Source organism: Rhodnius prolixus, unplaced genomic scaffold, assembly GCF_049639745.1.
Source record: "Rhodnius prolixus isolate KJV_2025 unplaced genomic scaffold, Rpr scaffold_1, whole genome shotgun sequence".
NCBI classification, from domain to species: domain Eukaryota; kingdom Metazoa; phylum Arthropoda; class Insecta; order Hemiptera; family Reduviidae; genus Rhodnius; species Rhodnius prolixus.
Window position 1 is genome coordinate 23,615,989 of NW_027411581.1, and position 22,254 is coordinate 23,638,242.

At 32.6% G+C, this 22,254-nt stretch overlaps 1 protein-coding gene across 3 annotated transcripts in view; it reads right to left on the reverse strand.

Annotated features, from left to right (window-relative positions):
* The window catches only part of LOC141447503 (uncharacterized), a 385,726-nt gene that overhangs the window by 63,334 nt on the left and 300,138 nt on the right, over positions 1–22,254 (reverse strand). The gene's annotated exons all lie outside the window — the stretch shown is intronic.

Genomic DNA, 22,254 nt, shown 5'->3' on the forward strand with positions numbered 1-22,254 from the left:
ACTTTCCAATCCAGATATTTCAAATTTAAATTGTTTTAAATAATTTTTAGCCTTAATCAGATATGGGATAAAAATTAAACAAAATCAATACTTTCAGAGTGGTCTCAATTTTGTGAAATAATTTTCTGAAATAGTTAAATTTTTATGAAGTTCAAACAAATTTAATATTATAGGTAATTAACGCACCGAATACAATGAACAATGGGAATCATTAATTAGTAACGAAAGAAAAATTATTATCCACTTGGTTTAAATCAGTTTTAGTGATCTTAAAATTTGACAATACATTAATTAAACAGATGATAAATCCGAGGAAAATATGCTAACTAAAAGTGACAGACCTGTGGGAATGCAGTAATAAGAAAATGGCTGAAACTGTTTCCAATTAGCATCGATGTAACAGAAGCAGGAAAACACTGAGATACAAACCTCAATTTAACGAATTAAAATAACTCTTTATTTCAATCAGTTCTCAACAAACAGTACTGTTATTTATTTAATTAGTTTTTGTTTAATCAATTCTTAACCTCCCACAATAAGCAGTAAAGAACAGTTAGTGGCCATTGTGTTCTATTTCCTTAACATAAACATTTAGCTTCCTTTCAGTAAACGTCACTTACTATGTAACCACTTTAAGAGAGTAATGAAACATTATTCATCAAAGTTTAAAAAAGTTTCCAAAATTTTATTGAGTTTATTTCATTTAAAATGAAAATTCAAAACCAATTCAAACTAATAGCTTCAATAGTTAACAACTTTTTTTTATCGCTTCTTTCGCACTATTCTACTAATCTGAAATCTTGGATTAGCTAAGGTATTACAACTTCAAAACACGAATAACCTACGTCGCACCCAAAATATTCACCAAACAAGTTTTACAAATTACCGTCTACCATCTACACAAAAATACCAGCAGTACTTCAGACTGACAAAAAAAGATATTTTACTCTGTAGTGGATATAACATCTCTCCCTGCAAAAACTTAAATCTAAATTATTGTCTTTCGTTAAGCTGCAAAAATATTCATGGATGAAACAATCTACGATTGGAACCACCAAGAGAAAGCAACAAGTGGCCTATTGGGTTTCACGAAGACAACCGCACACATTCAGCCCTGAATCATTCAAGAACATCATCGCAAAGGCAAGCGGAGACATCAAAAGTCACGAATTCTTTGAGAACGGGTACATCCTTTCTCCAAGGAGATAAGAAAGAGTTTCGATCCCCAGGCCACAGCAATTCTGCAACTAATCCTATTCTATGTAGACCTGTTTCGGTACTCTCTGTGCTTGTTGTTGCTAGATTTTGGTCATTTCTAGAGAATATCAAACTCTATAATTGAGAGAAGTTTCAATGTTTTAGGAAGGAAAGTAAAGTTGTTATACGATGTTGAAGTTTGCAGGAGTTTACATTATCCCAAACTTCGAACCTCAATATCTCGGTTATAAACGAAGATAAATTATTGGGTATTTTGGTCATTTGTAGAGAATATCAAACTCTATAATTGAGAGAAGTTTCAATGTTTTAGGAAGGAAAGTAAAGTTGTTATACGATTTTGAAGTTTGCAGTAGTTTACATTATCCCAAACTTCGAACCTCAATATCTCGGTTATAAACGAAGATAAATTATTGGGTATTTTGGTCATTTGTAGAGAATATCAAACTCTATAATTGAGAGAAGTTGCAATATTTTAGGAAAAAAAGTAAAGGAGTTATACGATATTGAAATTTACAGGAGTTTACATTATCAGAAATTTTGAACCTCAATATCTCGGTTATAAACGAAGAGAAATCGATGATATTTTGATGTCACCACACAATTTTATTATCTCTATATTACCAAATGTTAATGAAAACAATGAAATATCTTACGGAATTTGTTATTAAGAGAAAACCGTGGGTCTGTTTGGATTTTGCTCCATTCTGATTGGCTGTTACGCACACAGACTGAAGATAATTTACTGCTGCTAACGAGCAATATAGGAGTAAACTCCATAAGGCACAATTATGAGAAGAATTCGCAATTATACCAAAGAAAGTATGTAGAAGAAAATATGTCCACTGACCTTTTCAGCCGACATAGTCTTATTTCAAACTGACTGCAAGTAGAGGAGATAAGTCTAGTTTATAATGTAGTAGAATAGTGCTCCTGAAGGTTAATTAAAACTGATTAAATAATCGGGCTGTTGGAATATTCTTTTTTCCCCTTCAAATTATTTAATAAAAGTTCAGTGGGAAGGTTAATTATTTAATTTAGTAGGCCTACGTCATATTTGTATTTTTAGTGCTGTATCACACAGAGGATATCGACCAGAACAGATAATTAGTTAATCAGGATTTCAAATTAAGTTATAAAACTGGTATAATCAAACGATAATTAATTTGTTAAAGAACTAACTCGACTTCAATAAAAATTTCCATCATTTGTAAAAATGTAATGAACATTTATTTAGAATGAACATAATTTTATCCTCACCCAAGTACTTAATATAATTCTTTATAATTTATTCAATTATTTTTTGTTTTTTATTTTTTCCAAACATACAATTAATTATAGCAATCTTAATTAACAGGTATCACGTGGCCTCTTTATTTTCTTTTAAATTATAGGAATTACCAGTGGCCAAGTTAATTGGTCACGAAATGCACTTGTTATTAACTGGAATAATTAACAAATATACGTATTAAATATTATTGTTAAACTAAACATGATATTCATTACTACTTTGATACCTTAATTAGTTTAATTTAAATCGCCTTTTTTTGAGGGGAGAGGGGGTTAATTATAAATTGTGCAAATCTCAATTTTAATTATCAGCCATGTACCGAGTGGATTTATTTCTTAGAGCTCAGAGAAAAGAATGAAAATCTTAATTTAAAGTTATTTTGTTTCATTTACTTTTAATTGCTCAGATATATAATTTTGCCTGCAATAAATAAATTAAAGTAAGTGGTATTTATACTAGTCCCTCATTTTTTGTAAGGAAATACTGATTCTCGATTAAATCAATTAAAATTTAAGTAAATTAAATGCGTTATTATTGAATGCGCAAGTGTGAGATTAAAATTTCATTAAACACGAAAAAAAATTCGTCCAATATGTCGTAAAAAATTCCTTTTTAATATTAATGAATACCAAAAAAAGATAATCTAAAAATGGATAAAACACCTGAAAGTACACAGTTAACCAAAACATCGGTAAAATTTAATAAGTTCGCCAAAGAATCATAAAATACTAGAAAAAGATTTATTTAAAAAAAAAAAAAAACGGCGTAAAGAATCTTTTACTACTTAACTGAAACGAGAAAGTTTATTTCGGTTATCAGTGTTACCTAAAAAAATTATTGATTTCATTTACAATTCTAATCTACATTTAATAAAACAAATGGAGCATAAAAGAAAATTGCAGTTATTTCTTGTATCACATAAAAGAATTATTTCAAAGGAGCCACAAAAAGTAACATCATCAGAGACAACTTTGGAAATAACTTCCCGAAGAATTTTATGATTACTTTTTTATGATGGTTGTTAAAATATTGAGCATAATGTTTTATACTTTTAACAAGATAGGAAGTTTAAGTCAAATCTTAAGCTAAGAAGATGAAAAAATTGTCTCCCTAAAATAATCTAACTTGAAGTATGAGAATTCTCTAACAGAACTTACTTATGGTTTAGTTTAAAAAGTGTATATTGTATGAAGCTGAGCAAGAAGTAATTATCACTAATTAAAGTAAGATTATTACATAAAACGAAGGTAATATTGATAAGAGAAATAGATCTTCTGCATGTAAAAAACGTGAACTTCATGTAGTTTTCGAGACAGACTCATGAAAAATAAATATTCTCAATAAAGTGCTACTTCCGCAGATTTGAATCGCAAAATTACAGTCTGAATCAATTCTGGATAATACACTTAATTATGCTAATTTATAACAGTCGCAAGTATGGATTTTATATTTCTAATTTATCTTCTAAGAACGGAGCGATCGGTATTTTGCTAAGCATAACATACTAACAAGTTTAAGCTGCCTGCAATCTTTCGCTTTTAAGCTTAATGTGTTCACGTTGACGTACGGTTTTTAAAAAATTACTTTTTTTTTTATCGAAAAACTTCAAAATTTGTATTTCTAGCAAAAACTCGATCAGTATTTTGGCACGATAACAATGTATACCACTAAAAAAGAACTCAAATATAACAAAGTAAGTTTAGTGAGAGTGTTAAGCATCGTGCTTTAACCATGAAAAAACTGTTAGGCGGCACGATAGCCGGAGTGCACTGAAGTATCTGGGTTCGTTATTCCTCGCATTTTATTTAAAATATCATGAGAAATGTTGTTAAAGTTAAGTATATTAGCAAGACGCCTCAACCTGATTGGTAGTTGGACGTAAAGCACACTTGGCAAACATTCAACTGAATGGCTTTATTAAATGAATCATTAAATGGCCTAAGTTTTATTTATTAAGAGGCCGATAAATGTATTAATTAGTGATAGAAAATTGTAGCCTCGTTGATTCTATCCGTCGTGTGTTTCTTTAATGCTTTTGATTTGTTTTGGACTTTCATCTACCACTTAGAGATAGATTCATCAGTTTGAGACGGAGAATTTAGCGTTGACAACGCAGTCTAAATAATTATTTGGCCCCACTACATTTTTAATATTTGAAACCACTTTGGCTGTTACCAACTCTCCCCATGAATAAGCCCGCCTTAAAGCACTTAAATGTAGTTAAGACATTTCAAATATTTTAGTATCCCAATAGTTATACCTCGCAGTTTTAGATGCTATTACTTAATATTTTTATGTTTCAGTAGTAAAAAGAAGAACTAAAAGAATATAGGTAACATTTGGAATGGTTATATTCAATAAAATACGGAAATGCATAAAACAAAATTGTCGGGACAAATGTGACCGCTACAGTGCGGAGAGTCTTCCTAATAATTCAAAACGCCCTCCTTGCTACAGAAAACCGCATCCAGCTTTATGCCCTGCATGCACGCACTTGTCTGCCACTATTTCACACTGTATCAGTTGCTCTTTAAAACTATTTGCTTATTTTCCTCAGTTTGCACTCTAAAACTAACTGAGGTATAAAACTAGAGTCCGACAATAACATCGTCTCGTATCTACTTTTGTTTTATTTATTTATTTATGTATTTCATTTTTTTGTACTTACAGCAGCAGTATAAATATATTAGTCGTGAGTTAAACGATAGTTTGTCTAGCTTAGTCACGAATATGAGCAACAATAATGCTAGTCTATATTGTTTTAGAGGAGACAGCTTACTGCTGTTCTAGACATCAGTAACATGGAGTAGAGAATTCAAAGAAATCGTTATGCACCAACTAAAAGCATAGCGAAACTATTCACATCAAATAACCTTCAACAATATGTAGAAAATACTTGCAACATGCAAAACAAACTATATCGCTATATAAATAGCAAAAAAGCATAAGCATTCAAATGGTTGAAGAAATTAAATGTGGAGCTAGAAGAGCAGATGAAAAACAATTACCAATGCAGTTTGTTCAATTCTTGTAGTAAGGTAAGTAAAGAAAGTTCATTTCTATTTATTGAGAAGGGCTTTACAATACTAAATTAGGTATCGCAGGCAGAAAGGCGACTAGCAAAAACATTTCATTAATTAATTCTCTTATTAACCATTCAATTAAATCCAAGACCTAGACCGGGAATCGAACCCATTACTACAGTATATAATCTTAGCTTTGCTCGGCTACCGTGGCGCTCCAATTCTTATAATGGAAATAAATATACATATATTAAGGATTCAAGATTGGCGAGGAATCGGTCCAAATAAAAACAACAACTCGTCTTTTTGCCAACGTTTCGACAAATATATTGCCTTCTTCAGGGAGTGGCAATGCGGGTTTGTTGAGTTACAGAACTTTGTAAAACTGAGCAGTTTTCTTTAACTCAGTCAACCCGCATAGACACGCCCTGAAGAAGGCAATATATCGGTCGAAACGTTGGCTAAAAAAGACGAATCGTTGTTTTTATTTGGACCGATTCCTCGCCAATTTTGAATCCTTAATTTAATAATTTACGGTCACGAAACCAAAATAGTAAAGCAAAGTAATCGCCTATTTTTTTCAGGCGGGGCTTACTACCAATTAGGTGTCGTGGAGGGAGGCGACTAGCAAACATACTTTACTGTAAATTTCTTTTATTAACCATTAAATAAAATCCAAGGCCTAAGACCGGGAATCGAACCCAGTACCACAATGCATATTAGCTTTACTGGTCTCGCCTCTAACCGCTCGGCTACCGTGGAGCCTACGAAACCAATATATATTCATATATATTTTTTTTTAATTTTAATTGTCAATTGCAAGGAAGATATTCATCACAAATCTTGAAATAGTACTTAAATGTGGTTAGTAATAAATCTGCAAAATGATCCAGGATCCAGGTGGTTAAGAAATACAGGTGGAAATAAGCTGTTTTGAAGGAACGAAATCCAGATATTGATGGACTTTGCGCTGATTAACCTCAGCATGCTTAGTTGTAACAGCAACAAGAATGGGTGGTATATTCCTAATCATCTATGATGAGAGGGATGGGTATTTTGCCTACATACACCTGATTGTCATGACGACCGACTGGCTAGTCTCCAAACAATGTTCTCTCGAAAGAATGTCCAAGCTGGGGCTACGAATATAAAATTGTTGTAACCTTATTCAGCAAGGATCTGAAATATGTAGATGACTAGTGGGTAATAGTTCTCCTTAACGTTAACTATATAAGAAAATTTTCTTGATCATTTTTTGTGCGCAAAAAACCGCTAGAAACCACTTTATGTTGTAAAGCGGCACTTCTGCAATACCAATTTCCTTGCAATTTAGAATATTTAGAAAATCTGAGAAAATGATATAGATAAAAGTACTATTTTTAAGATACTAGATTTAAGTATGCGCGAAACAAGTTTATTGAAAATTGTTGGAGCCGTTTTCGAAATAATGAAAGCAAAAAAAATTCTGAAAACTTTATTCTTCCCATTTTGGTGATCCCTTTCAGGGGCCTTGAAGCTTACCATCAGGCCCCCGTGAAAGCACCACCAGTGGGAAATATTAAATTTCAACAATGATTAAATTTAAATTTTCTATTTTTGGGATATGCTTACCACCACAATTACATACACAAACTAATCTGTAAAAACAATTAGGACAATTTGACAATTGAAATTAGTTTATATTTTATATGAAAGCAACGCTTAACTAATCACCCCAGTGTGAAATTTTGAGCAGAATTTTATTTTTAGGAAAATTATTGAAAGAATGCACGTTGAAAATCGATACTGTTACACTGTGTCTGTTGCAACAAACAAGGACAATTCGATAATCGAAATTTTTACATGTCCGACAATTGGGAAAAGGCTTACTTAAATAAATACAGACTAATGTAAACTTGTTAGAGAATATTTCCCCGTAAAGTATTGAATTTAATATGGAAACATTTTGAAGCTCAAGCCAGATAAAAATATTCATTTGAAATACGAAGTACATAGAAGCAGAAGAAGAAGTTGGGAAACCGAACAAAGCTCATGTTATATCATCAATTAACATCGACCAAAGTACCTTGAGTAAATCAAAATTTAATTAAAACAATTCTTAGTTTAATTTTCAAAAAAGTAAAGCTAGGTAAGATTTAAAATGTACTGAATAAATATATATACGCATTCTTTGAAGGCTTTTAAGAAAATTAGTCTAGATGAGGTTTTATCTGAATGAGAGAAGAGGTCTACTCTATCAGCGCTTTTTCTATTTGCACAAATAACTATAGAAAGAGAGAATAAGCTGCTCTACATTTCTAGTAATAGATCCAATTGCCATCCTTCAGAACCCATATTAAAGTTGAATTTCAATAAGTGATTTCTATTTAGATGGAAACATTTAGAGTATTACGTATTAAGAGTAATTAAATACAGGTACCAATTCCTTTCGTTTGTACCTTTATTTAAATTAATAATATTTTATTTATAATTAAGAAATTACGCGCAATAACTATGACATCATTGACATTCATCTGTTCTAATAATGTTATTTTAAGCCAGATTACACCCGATAAATATCCATTAATAATATTCCACTTGATTAAATATTAAATAATTATTGAATATTAGAATAAAATCAGAAACGTTACTCCCTCCGACGATCTATTGAGCAAGGATAACATCTTTATTATTAAATTATAAAATGTATATATTCTTTTAATTATTATCTGTAATGTATTTTTAAATAATATTCTACTACAACAGTAACGTTTCTTATAAATTCACAACGCCATATTAGTCAAAATTTGTTCGCTATTGAATAATAAATAAGCTTCAGACTTGTCTTTTGTAAGATTAGTCTGGCGTGAACATATGATCTTAAAATGGTGGAAAACACTGCATTTATTTTATGCATTTTCCGAGGTACCATAACAACGCTGTAACAAACAAAAATTGTACCCCTAATTGTGACATCAGGATGGGCACTAAATCAGATATATTCTATACGAAATGAGGTTAGGTAAATATGATCTGTAAAAGTTGCACTATGTTATGTGTAAACTGTTGAGATGCTGAGCGAGCTGACTGTTAATGGCCGATTATTGTTGTACGGAACGTAGAACGGTCAATTCTGAATGGTACACAACCATTTGTTTGCCAGAAGTCTTCGATGAAATAAGGAAAATAAACAACCGCCGTCGGATCATTCTTCATCAAGACAATGCCAGCTGTCACACATCTCGTCTAACAACCGACTATTTGAGCACTCAAAAAATTGAATTAATGGGTCATCCGCCGTACATCCTGATTTGGCACCAAATGACTTCTTTTTGTTTCCGAACGTCCAAGAATAAATTACGTGGACAACGATTTTCGTCGGCAGAAGAAGCCGTTGATGCATTCAAAAACCATGTTTTGGAGGTGTCTCAAGCGGAATGGAAAAAAAAGCTTTGACAAGTGGTTCGAACGCATGCAGAAGTGTATAGATCATAAAGGAGAATATTTTGAAAAACAATAAAGTCATTTGCAATGACAAATTACTGTTTTTTTATTATTAGGCTCAAAATATAAATAGTGCCCCTCGTAATATCTTGAATTAGCTTTAATAACTTGGAATAAACGCAGAAAGCTCTTTGTTTAGTAGATGTACTCGTTCATTCTAAGTTTGATAGTTTTGTGGTTGATAATACCATCTTGTAAACAGCTTAAAACTAAATATAATAAATACAAATAAAATAGTACTGATTTTCCTCGTTTAGTACTTTATTACCAGAGATTCTCTGTGGCATAAGTAACAAGACTATCAAAGGAAAAGGAGAGATGGTTATTACATCATGATGTCGCACAAGAAGAACTCAAGAACTTCATTCACAGAGCATCATTACGACTTTGTCAAGCCACTTGGTGGATAACACAGCTAGGGATTCTGGCAGCATCTTGGAGTTCAAAAGAGCAACCAGCCCAAGCCTTCTATACCTCACTGAGTCGCTAGCTTTCCTACAGTGTTCAACCCTGTTCAACGTAAGATCAATGAGAAACCTGCTTTTTAGAAAAATTAACGATTGAAGCAAAGTTAGTCTTCGTTTTCTCTCCAGAAGTTGGTTCCCTTTTTACTTCTTTTTAGACGTCAAGATTTTACTTGAACATCACTTCTGAATTGCTAAATCTGGATAAATGGAACTTGATTGCGCAAACAGATTATTCGTCGATACTCTAGTTAGGAACATCTAATATCTTTACTTTACGAATACACTTCTCTCTGATTTAAAACATTATTGTATTTCGATACTACGATTGTCAATAAAAGAATTGGTTAGAGTTTTCAGTGCCGTTTCGATATCACCAATCAACCAACTTATCCTCTTACAACGTTACAAACTTCATTTTGCTGTCAACATTTGTTTATAAATCAATGACTGTCGTAAAGTAACGGTTTATTCCCTTCCTTTAAAGAAGCTGAAGAAATTGAGTATAAATATGGCTGAAAATTTGCCTATCTAAATGTGATCTAGAGGTGCTCATGTAGAGGTTGCTATTCTTGAAACAGATTTATCTCCTTGGCACACTGTGAATGAGAAAAAGAGAGAAAATACAGAAATTTAAAAAAATTATTCTCATAAAAAAAATTCATGGCTGCAATAATAATAAAAATAATATTATTAATTTAAAGTTTTATTGTAATATAATGTAAATTCCCTTCAATGGATGCTATAAAGTGACACCCAGGAATTTTATATGACTCGTAAGATTTTAAGTTCAGTTCACATAAACTGTTATTTTTAAAAAAAGTAAAATAACCGTAATATTTTATTAAGGAAGTCACCTAGCGTATGATTGAAAAAAAGGATATGGCGGAAAATAGTCATTATTGGACAAGTGAATCATGTCTTAGATTTTATCTGTCATGGCAGCCTCCGAACTAAAGATATTACCCAGTAATGAGGTACTAACCACATTTTCAAATCAATATTTAAACTCGGTGCTTGAAAGATACCATCAAATATTCATATTATTATTCTTTCCGCAATCGTTCCAAAAATCAGAATGTAAAGGCTAACTGCTGGTTAGTAAAAGGTTCGTGAATTCTGGATTAACGTGAACTATAGAGGTGTAAAAAATTAAGTTACAAATTACATTTCTAGTTTATAAGGCAGTTTAATTTTTGCAAACCATTATTTTATTTAATAATTATTTCCAAAATAGGCAGAGCCAGATCTTTCTGTTGACTAGTTGCTTCTATTCCATCAGAAAATTGAGTAATCTTGAGTTTTAGGCAGTTATAAATAGAAAAAAAACTCTAAGCCAACGTTTCGAACTATATTTAGTTCATTTTCTTTAAAAAAAAAAAAACATAATTATCTAAAAATTATATCATATTATATATTATTGAATTGTTAATTAATTGTAAATATAATGTATTTTTTCTCCTTGATAATTTGTAAACACCCAGTTCTCTCATTTTTATTTTGCAAATGAACTAAATATAAGTTCGAAACGTTGGCTTAAAGACTGTAATTTATAACTGACCAAAACTTAAAATTCCTCAAAAATAAGTCTCATCATGATCTGAACAAGAAGTGCTACTTGTTAGCTATTGGTTTATTGTGATTGTTTTAATTTTAGTAGCATCATTATCAGGGAAAAATAGTCGACACTCTCCTGTGAAGAACGTTTCTCTTAGGTTACAGAATAGAGGTGTGGTTTTTTTTTGTTTTTTTTAAATAATATATAAAAGCATTGCTAACCCTAAATCTATAACTCAAAATCCTGGGTTGCATTGTTGACTCTCAACTAATAACACCCACTTCATTTTCCTCAGGATTCTCCTTTGTCTAAGTTCCATCAAAATTCTGAACCAGGAAAAATGCACAACCCTCTTACCAACATTTACTTAGAAAAAGAATTACTTAGTTATAAGAATGATGAATTTATTGTACGAAATACAACAAATTGTGACAAATCAGACGAAAAGTTTTCATCTTAAATTATAACTTTTGCACAATAATCTTAAAATAATAATGAAAAGAAAATTAGGAGAAGGAATGCACCCCTAACAAGGAATCACCTCAGGGCCCTGTTTAAGAAACACAAAGGACCATGAGAGTACAAATAATGCGATAAGAATAACTGGCAGCGCACTGAGTATCAATCACATTTATTAAATATTAAATATGAAACGATTAGGATCAATATAAGAGCGTTCTTATATAATAACTGTAGCAGCTATAATTTATTACTTAGTAATATTAACGGGGTCGTAACTCATAGCTGTTCGCCGTGTCATTTATTAATGAATTACAGCAAATAATAGCTAGCGAAAGAATTTACAATGGAAGCGTTTTTAAAAATGGTGTTACGGAACGGTTATTAAATATCATTTACTGTCTGATTTTTAATTTATTTGCTTGTATTATTTAGTGATTGGTGTTTGTATAGTAATGCAGAGCCATAGTATTGATCATGCTTTATTTGTTAGAAATTAAATTTAGTAGTAAAGAATGTGTTTCCGCCTTCGTCAATGATACGTCATCGGTAGTTGCAGGTTAAGTCCTGCCTGAAAAAGATAAGCGATTACTTTAGACAATGCACGCAAAATATTCGATTAAATGTGGTTTAATACAGTTCCTTTATTACATTTCTAATATGGCGTAGAGTGTATGCTAGCCTTAAAACGGTTCACTTCTTGCTGGATGATTCAGCCAGTGAAATATTAAAAAACAGCTAATCATTGGCAAGTGATCATTCAGGATGACGGCTGTTCAGAGAAAGAGACATGTTCAACTTGCATAACGCTTTTGGTGTTTCATTCTGGATGAATCATCTGGTAGCACCAAAAGTAAACCACAAATGAATCAGGAGTTCTCACTTTGTCAGCTGCTTTTTAAGTTCTTTCACTTGCCTCGAGAAACTACAAAAGGTTTTTAGAGTTTTTGCAACATTGCTTTATTTTTGTTTTTTAAATAAGAAGGTTATTAAAAGGAAGGCAGAATATTTATCTTTTCTTTTATTATTATTACTATTACAAAACTGCGCCATCTTTAAATAGACTGGCCACTTTATTTTGGATGATTCGTATTTCGCAATTAATGAATCATCAATATCCGCCTTTATAATAAAACACCATTGGACTTCCGCCCCCAAAAAAACTGTTGAAAACTTAAAATAAAAAAATACTGCCATTTTGAAATCACAATTCCAAAAAAAAAATATGGATAAAATTTGACCAAAATGATGTAAAGTAATTTCTTAGAAAAAGAATTACTTAGTTATAAGAATGATGAATTTATTGTACGAAACACAACAAATTGTGACAAATCAGACGAAAAGTTTTCATCTTAAATTATAACTTTTGCACAATAATCTTAAAATAATAAGGACAAGGAAATGAGGGGAAGGAATGCACCCCTAACAAGGAATCACCTCAGTGCCCTGTTTAAAAAACACAAAGGACCACGAGAGTACAAATAATGCGATAAGAATAACTGGCAGCGCACTGAGTATCAATCACATTTATTAAATATTAAATATGAAGAATGAAAGTATACATTTAATAAAAAGAGGCGCCACGGTAGCCGAGCGGTTAGAGGCGAGACCTCTCGAGCTAATATGCATTGTGGTACTGGGTTCGATTCCCCGGTCTTAGGCCTTGGATTTTATTTAATGGTTAATAAAAGAAATTTACAGTAAAGTATGTTTCCTAGTCGCCTCCGGCCACGACACCTAATTGGTAGTTGGATGTTAAGCCCAGCCTGAAAAAAATAGGCGATTACTTCACTTCACATTTAATAAAATGAAACATGTGGGGATCTTCCTATTTGATATAAAATAAATATAAGAACCAATTAATTACTGATAATTAAAATAGTCACCATACATCCTCAAAACGCAACACAATATTAGTCTTATTCGACGCAGTTTTAAAAGTTAATAAAGGCTTAATTTAATCACATATAGATTCATTGTCCTGAAGTTTCAATTTTGAATTCAAAAATCTGTAACACGTAAATATTTTCAACGATTTTCCTTAATTTTGACTTTCATGGTTATAATAGATCCTTTTCATTTTAAATGTTTTTCATTTTATTTAACTTTCTGGTTTAAAAGATTTTTTTCTGAGCTAGAAAACCTCCCTAATAAACCAACAATATGTTTATTAGACTGACTGATTACCCACTGATCTCATTACAAGTTAGATAGTGGACAAATCAAAATCACTTACACGGTTGTCATTCAATAGAGACGGACAAAATTTGCCATTCATGCGCATAATTTCCAATTCGCTAAACAAGAAGGAACATGATCAAACATGAATTATTGAGAACTAGAGATTAGTCTAAGAGACTTTTTAATAACTAAAGATTCTAATTATAGATAATATTATTGGCATCAATTTAAAAATTTATCTAACATCGCAATATAAATACAAAAAATTTACGCAAATATATTATTCAAATAAGAATACAAAAATATCAGCCATTCCGGAAAACAAAAAAACTCAGAGCCAGGTGACTGGTCCTTAATTCTATTAGCTAGGTGACATAAGGGAGATTTCTTTATTCTCATGAGAAAGAAATGGAAACCAGAATAAAGCAGAAATATTCTTGATCATTTATGACAGATCCAATATTCATGGAAGACGCCTTTCCTTGTCACAGGGGAATACTACAACCTACCATCTGCATTCCATGTTATTTGCATAATACTGTTCGCGCCGTTCAATCAATAACTGAACAGAGAATGAAATATATTATATATATATAGTTAGACTCAATCTACAAACTGTATTCGCCAATATTTATGTAAAATAATATTTAATTATAACATTACAATTAATTCACTAATATCACTTTTATAACAGAGACTGAAGACCGCTATAAATGGCAAGAATTTAAATTATACTTTTAATAATTAAATTTATATATACTGGAATAAAATTATACTTACACAGGGTGAACCAGTAAGTATTGTCCATAGGCCTACTGTGTGAAATACATCTAAAGGGGAGTTCAATGACGTATTGGCCAACTTCATATTTTCCACTGTTCATTGAGTGACGTCACTTTAATATTTTTTTCTAAAATCATTACTTTTTTCCAATAAAAATGTTATTACTCAGAAAGTTTTAGTCCGAATTCGATTCTGGATGACACGGTTAGAAAGACAGATAAATTTTCTAAAAATGGATACCATTTTGAAGCATAAATTATTCTCCAAACAGCCTCAATCTTCCTCCGAATGCTGGAAAAATAAAAGTAATCGAAATTTATAAGAAAACTCATTAGGCCCTTACGTGATCATTATCAGTCCTAGGTGTTGGCACTTTTCATAAAAGTTTCCTTGTCTAATGGGCTTTCAAACGGTATATCATTTTACAGGATTTCTTCTATCTTCGTACGAGAAATTACGTTTGTTTTAAAAGAAAACGTGTTCACGAGCACTCAACAGTGTTAGTTATTAAGTTGTTTAATTCATTGAAAACTCTTTTAGATGGACCAGTAGCCAATTTTTAAAGTAGATTGTCTTAAAATAAGGAAGTCAAAGGTTACAAATTGCACTTTAAAAAAAAAAGAAAAGTTACTCTTGATCTCTCTGAAATATTTGAGAAAATGTTAGGAAATATTTTAAACAAGTACTATTTTTATAAACAAAAATTCATATGTACTTACTCCAAATTACAATTTCACACAAAAATGGACTTCGCACAAATTTGGTACACTATATTTTTTATATTTTCAAGTTTTACGTTATTTTTTCAAAAGTGACTTTTTTCTTTGAAGTTCCTATATTATTTACCACTTAATAGTAAAATTTCCATATAAATTTTATTAGCTTCTGCACTCTAAATTATCAATAAAGTTGAGAAACGTTGATTTCATATATTAAAAAAGGCATTGCAAAGATTTCTGCCTCTTGCTTGACAAACGCTTCTCAAAATCATTGTCCAATTTGGAAATAAATGACCTAGAAAATCGACTACTATCAAATACTTCAGGAATTTACTCAAATCAGCTACATTTCGAAAGTATTTATTTGAGAGACACGCAGTTCGGACGCTGTCTTCTGAGGCAATCAACTTCACAACAACGGCAACCTTCTGTTCTCTAATAAATACTAAAAACTTCTTACAATGTACTAATGAATACTGAGAAGATCAATCTAACTGCTACCTTTTGGAGAGAGAAAGAAGTTGAATTTGTAATATTTCTGTAAAATACAATATTTTGAGTAACAGCGTAAAATATTAAAACTGCAACAACGAATCTATCATCTTGGTTGATTCATTTTTAAAAAAATAAATTCAATCGTGGAAAAATTTATTCATTAAAAACGATAGAATTTTTGTCATACTACAGCATTTAAAAAAAATATCCGCTTAGAATAACAAGGATCTTCTATTTAATTAATAGGAATTGTAAAGGCAATAAAGATGGTGGGAAAGGAGAAGATACTGGAGAGGAATGTGAGAGGGGCAAAATGGAGATGAAGAATTATTTGAGCAAAGAAGGAGATGTATCAGGCTGGTATTAATTTTTAATAAAATAAGTGGTAATTTGTTGCAGCTCAGTTGGGACAGATATTAATAATAATTCCCCTTAAGTAATGTCGTGCCCTGCGCAATAACTCCTGCCGCCCTATCTATTTTTAGGCTTAATAACATCCTTGTACGTGTAACGCTACCTTCATTAAATACAATTAAGTGAGAAGATAAAAGAAAAATAAATAATAGTATGATCTGATAACCATTAGCCGGATAGAAGGGTTACCCCTAATCAATCTACAATTACAGTCTAATCTAAACTGGAGTGCCCATCAAGATCTATTTTTACTGATGATTGCACGCATGCGTACATATATTTACATAATTCCAGCCACATCTCGCTTTCTAATTGTGAAGATAAATACTACACTATGCTCACTGCAGTGGACCTCCTCCGTTCTCTTAGTATTTTAGTTTTAGATAATTTAGATCACTGGTCAACAAGATTTTTGTATAACGCTAAGGTATTAATTAAACGAAAAACGAGGAGTGCCACATTCCGACTGCCTCCCTTAGGTTCTCCTACCAACTAACTCCCTTTAAATAAAAAAACCTTTTTCTGAGAGCCAGTACTTAAAAGGGCTGTCTATTATTTCTATTATAAGAGCCTAACTAAAGTTGAAGAGTTCGTGTACCTTGGCTCAATACCTCCAATATCATACCAGTTTTGACGTACGCCTCTCAGACATGGACTATTCCCAAAGTCGATGAGGACAGGCTCCTGTTCTTTGAAAGAAAAATCCTTCGAAGGATTTTCGGTCCTGTGAAAAAGGGAGATGTGTGGAGAAGGGGACGAAACAGGGAGCAATATCAACTGTTCGGAGAGGTGAATGTGGTACGACGTGTGATAAGGTTGGGAAGACTGAGCTGGGCAGGGCATGTTGCGAGAATGGATGGCGGATCGATTTCCAGAAGATCGCTCGAGATGGAGATAGGCGGAAAGAGAGGAGTACGCAGGCCAAAGTTGAGATGGGAGGATGGTGTCATCAGTGACTCAAGAAACCTGCTAAAGGAGAAAAATTAGAAAGCGGCTGCAAATGACCGGGAACTATGGAATAAACTCATTGGTGAGGCTAGGACCCACCAAGGGTTGAAACGCCAATTAGATAGATAGATAAGAGCCTAATGTCGTCAAATATTTCTCGACGATCATTCAAAGAATCAAAGAATGCATCAAAAAATTTCAATTATCTGAATATGGGAGTCGAGGATATCAATATTTGTGTTTACTTTAATTTGAACAATATACCTGGCGATTCTACCTTGAATATCTTAAGAGCGAAGAAAACTTCTGATGAACATTAAGTGTTATCATTCGTGAAACATGGCAGTTCATGAATACATCTTTAACTACTACTTTTGAGAACAGTGTCTTTTCAATGAATTTACCGGGTTAGGTTTAAAATCACTTAATATTTAACCAGATTTTCGCGACAAATGATCCTGTAAAACAATTAAGAAAACAAGTAAGTTTGAAAAATTAGCGAGCAAAAACCAACCAGTTTGCACGGCCAACTATATTCATTTTCATTCTGAATTGTTTTATTCCTTTACTTAAGTTGAAATTGTCATTTATCAACTAACCAAAAAGTATAATTAAAATTAATAGCTCTTTCATGTAGAAGTAGCGTTGCGTGTCAATTCTTCATTATATCTTCAAACTAACATATTCATACAGAAAAAGAAACCTATCGCATCTACATTTAGAACAAGGAAAAAAAGATAATTCAGTAAATGAAAAAATGAACCAATTAGTGTGTTTTTAAAGATTGACACACCATCAATACTGAAGAGCAGTGCGTTTGGTTAAAGAAAGACAAAGAATACATTGTCATTAGTTCATATTTTGTTCGCTTGGTTTTAAAACTCTTTTTGGTCATTTATATTGGCCTTGAAAGGAATTCAAGGTAACAGCCCAATCTCACGCAAACATGTATCTGAGTGCCCGATATCTGTTCGTATTCGACGCAGGATTCTATGTTTAATAGAATAGCTCTTTTTTAAAGATTAAAACAGCCTTAAAATGAGTTTTAGAAGAAACGGTTACACCGTAAAAATCTAGAATCTGAACACTGTTTTTCAAGCTGTCATGGCGATTCCTCTAGTGTAATTCAAAGAATATAACTAGTGTAATTCACAAGGTTGGCGGGTGTTAGTCTAAATGGTCAAGATTGTGGCTTTGTAAGTGGGAGATCCCCAGTTAGAATCCCCGCGTATAGCTACTTTTTATTTGTCAGAAAAAAAGAGTTTACAGTAAAGTATGAGCTTCCGCCCCTGTCCACAACACTTAATTGGTAGTTGGAGGTTAAGCTCCGTCTGAAAAAACTGGCGATTACTTTACTTTTACAAGGTTGGTGCAATATGAATTGTTTAGCCAGGCTGTTTTGAAAGCTGTGCAGAAGTCACAGAGTTCATCAAAGCTGGAAAAGCGGTGATTTTTATTCTAAATTAGCTAATTTTAAGAGCACAGAATAATTTTCAAATCTGAGGGGCCATAAGCACAATGAAAGTAGGTGACCGCCAGTAGATTTCTATTAGTTTCTCTGCTTAGCTGGGACGCAACTGTGTTGATGATTCAGATTTTCGATTTTGTTTGTTTAGCCGGAAAACATCCATTTCGAGATCTCCGGTGTTAGAATGATTGTGGTCAGAATGCAGCAAGAAACGGTAAATTGCTGAAACTTCCAAACTGGTCTCTTGTCATTGTGGGGTATGGTAATAAGTTTTATCCTAAGTTTAACCCGAAGTTTAATTTTTTTACTGAACCAATTTTTCAATATTCGGAGTGATTTTGTCGGCACCAAAAGTAAAGTGATCGTCTACTTTTTCAGGCGGGGCTTAACTTTCAACTTCCGATGAGGTGGCCGGAAGCGGAAGCACGTACTTTACTATAAACAATTTTTAAAAAATTTTTCTTTTTAATCAAAAGGAGAAGAAATTATTCACATAAACTGCGGCAAGAAAAGGTAAAGGAGATGTTGGACTGACAAGGTTATGTATCACTTAAAGTATGTGGAAGAAGAGTTGATGAAACAGGACAGATGGAAATAGTAGCCTCTGCGGGTTCCCGAACAACAAGAAAACCAGGGATAACGAGAAAGCTGATGAGTTAGCCAATACTTTTCAACCCTTTGTAGGTCCAGAGCGTAACTCAGGGCCAACTACAACGTTCCATACAAATATAGCCACGACAGTTAAGGATCACGGCCAAAGTGGTGCACTCTGCACTGCTAATATAATAAAATCTTTAATAACTTATAGGTTATTGCTTATTCCCGTGGGAACAGAATGTTGCATGTGACAAATGGTGCAACAGCAGTAGCCTAGTGTAGTTAGTACAGCGGCAGCAAGACAACATATCCCCAGTTGACGTCTATCTACGCAGTTATATTGTGACGGCGGTAGGGGGGGACCACCCTTGTAATTACACAAGACTCTGATATAAACACACCAGATGGAACGTCAGAGCTCTCTCTCGGAGTCAGTAGCTGGCTGTCTAAATGGAACACGTCTGACGCTTACGTCATCCTCATCTGTTCCTTTATTACAGGCCGTCGCCAAAACAATATATTTTATACTCGTTTATCAAAAATACTTAGGTTATAAAACTTTATAATTCTGATAATTTTTAGTAATAATTAAATATGTTTTACAATAAGAATTTAAACAATTTTAGACCCTTGAGAACTGTTAAAGAGAGGGTCATGAGAGTGTGCCCCCAGATATTCACTTTCTCCTGAATCAATGAAAAGGAAGTATTGCGTTCATGTCACCGGTAAGATCCGTTTTGAGGTCCTCAAAATCCGGAAAAGTGGATTTTTTTAAAAGTAAAATGTGGACGAAATTTCTAATAAACGAAACATTCAGTAGAAAGTTGTAACTTTATACTATTTCAATTGGGGCTCACCAAACTGTAACTTTACGACCAAAATCCATGAACGGAAGTACAAATTTATAGAACGGATTTTTACTATTTTAAAGATTTTCGCTAGAAACGGCTCCAGATGGAATCTTTTTTTAAACACTGCATTCTCGCTGCGTATATGGTGGTTTCCAACGTTTATATGAAACATTTCTGCAGAATTCTTCCGTTTCTAATATAACATATTATTACAGTAACTTACACAAGGAAAGTAGTAAGAGTGACTAAAATATAGAATTTTGGAGTAAATTCACTGTCTTTAATTGCCATTGTACTGAATAATATTTTTTACTTTACTGCATGTCCCCGCGATCTACTCTCCTCATGAGAGCAGTATAGTGTACCTATTCACGATAATGGAGTGACACTACTGGGTGCCTTCCCCGATCCATATTCCTGTTATTGTTATAGTATATCACATTTGCTTATTGCAGTTGTTGCAGTTGCGAATTTCAATTTAAAAGTCATTTGGGCCTATAATGTGCTGCTTTATTATAATTTATTGAGTGATAGTAATAATTGAAAAGGTTTTATAAATTATTAAGTTAGAAAAATATATAAGTTGAAACATTGAAAATTATAGTAATAGATAGTCGTGTGAAATTTACAATTGAACTAATTGACCTGAAAGAGAAAACGATCGCTCTTATATAAAGTAGAAAGTGAAGTAATGCCGATTTTTTCAGGCGGGCTTTACGTCCAACGACGGAGGCGACTAGCACAAATATTTCACTGTAAATTTCTTGTATTAAACATTAAATAAAATCCAAGGCCTAGTGACCGGGAATCGAACCCAGCAAGTAGCACAATATATATTAGTTTCACAGATATCGCCTCTAACCGCTCGGCTACCGTGGCGCCTTACTCTTATATATTACTGTAAGACAAAGTAAAAATAAAGAAAAGTAATTTATGATAATGTTAGCTCCGTTCACGACACCAAACTGTTTCGACGAAATAATAGGCTAATAAGCAGTACTTGGTTTTATTTTATCTGGTAGATTTGTTGTATATAAATAATACAAATTGAATTAAACCACAGCCCATGCAATTAAAGTTTTCAATGAAACTGAAATGTTTAAAAAGAAATAAAAAAATAAGCAAATAAAAAGATAAGTTTGAATTTTATTTTTAAGGTAGGTACGTATGGAACAGCGTGTAACGTGTACGAACGCCTTAAAGTTTATGGCGGCATCCAGGGCGTGTAAACACGGCGAGTCTGAGATAAGAGCGGTCAGGGCGGGTGCGCGCAGAGTAAGACTTGAGAGTATCCACTCTAATGACAGACTAGCGGTGTAATCTGTGCACCAGCTTCCAAGCAATCCCAGATCTTACAGCTTGCGGCCAGTCCGCCAACTTGTACCTCTACTCTTTTCACATGTATGCACACTTAATTGCAATATTTATTACATTTCGATTCACCTTTTTCCAACTGTAATCCTGTGAAATAAAATTATGTGTTCTTCCTTGCTTGTATCATAGATTTTGTTTATTTGCATGATAGACTCAACAGAGAATTACTAGATTTGGACGCTTTTTGGGCTTGGATCAATGGCGATAGAGCCCTTATCGTAAAAGCCTATAGATGAACCCAGCTCCTTAAGGCAGTTTTAGGTAATCTCCAAGTTCAACAATACCTGCTCTTACGATTAACCCAGATTATCCTGAGAGAATCCTCTTTTTTCGACACAATTTGGTGTGATTAAAATGAAAATAAATAAATAAATAGAACCGTAAAATTGATTTTTTAATAAATTAATAAATGCTTTTTAAAAAATACTAATTGTTAAATGAGAAAGAACACTAAGAAGCGCCCCAGAAGGATTCAGTATTAGTTCATAAGGATGTCACATGAGACTAATTCCATATTAATACAAAAAATTATTATAAAAAAAATAAATACAATTTAATTATTAATCCAATTTACTTATTTATACTTAAAATATGACTACAGCGGCTAGAGTGAGTTTCAAATTCACGCGTGCAGTAGACGCTAAAATTTTGAAGGTACGATGGACGAAGAATTTTGTAAGTGTAGGAAAGAATAGAAATTCGTATTTATAGATCCAAGTATTGGGAACGGTAATATGGAAATATGTCAGTTAAGAGTGTGAAAATTTCAGAAGAAGGTCTAGATGGACCAGGGATAAACCAGACATGTTGAACAAATATTAACTTCGAATTGGCTGTCACATATTTAGTGCAATGAATGTTTTGCAATCAATCATAATCATAATTTATAAAATGAACCAGATGATTGGCCATTTTATACTGAAAATTGCGA